Source organism: Pygoscelis adeliae, unplaced genomic scaffold, assembly GCF_000699105.1.
Source record: "Pygoscelis adeliae isolate BGI_AS28 unplaced genomic scaffold, ASM69910v1 Scaffold168, whole genome shotgun sequence".
NCBI lineage: Eukaryota > Metazoa > Chordata > Aves > Sphenisciformes > Spheniscidae > Pygoscelis > Pygoscelis adeliae.
In genome coordinates this window covers 2,785,908-2,786,439 of record NW_008825566.1, presented here as the reverse complement: position 1 = coordinate 2,786,439, position 532 = coordinate 2,785,908, and positions in this window count along the sequence as shown.

Below are 532 nucleotides of genomic sequence, written 5' to 3'. Positions count from 1 at the left end.
TCTTTATTCTTGTTTCAATACTTTCCTGGACCCTTTTCAGGGCAAATCATTGATTCCACTGCTGAGCGGATGCCGTGGGCAGCAGGTGCAACACTGGCAGCTGGTTCCTCAGGGAAAGGTGAGGGCAATGACTGTGCCTTAATATGCCATTAATAACCAGGAACAAAACACAAACACTACACACGCTTTCCTTGGAGAAAATAAAATAAACTCAGCTAATTTACATGTTAGTGTTGTACAGCCGTGGTTATTCCTGTGCTGCTTTCCTTCTGAATTATTAATACTTGCGAGGCTCGTGACAAGCAGGTTTGATGCCTGCTGAAGGACACGGGCAGTGGCACTGCATGCATACGGTGACACTGAGGAGCAAGGCTGCACGCATGTTGGGGACAGTGCCGATGCTCTAGAAATAGGTGCCGCACCTGTGCCATACCCCATCTCACCAGCATCGCGCACGGTGATGCCCCAGCGAGCTGCAGCTGCCAGGCACCCTGGCCATGCTGGGGAAACGTGGCCTTTGGGGAAACTGGCT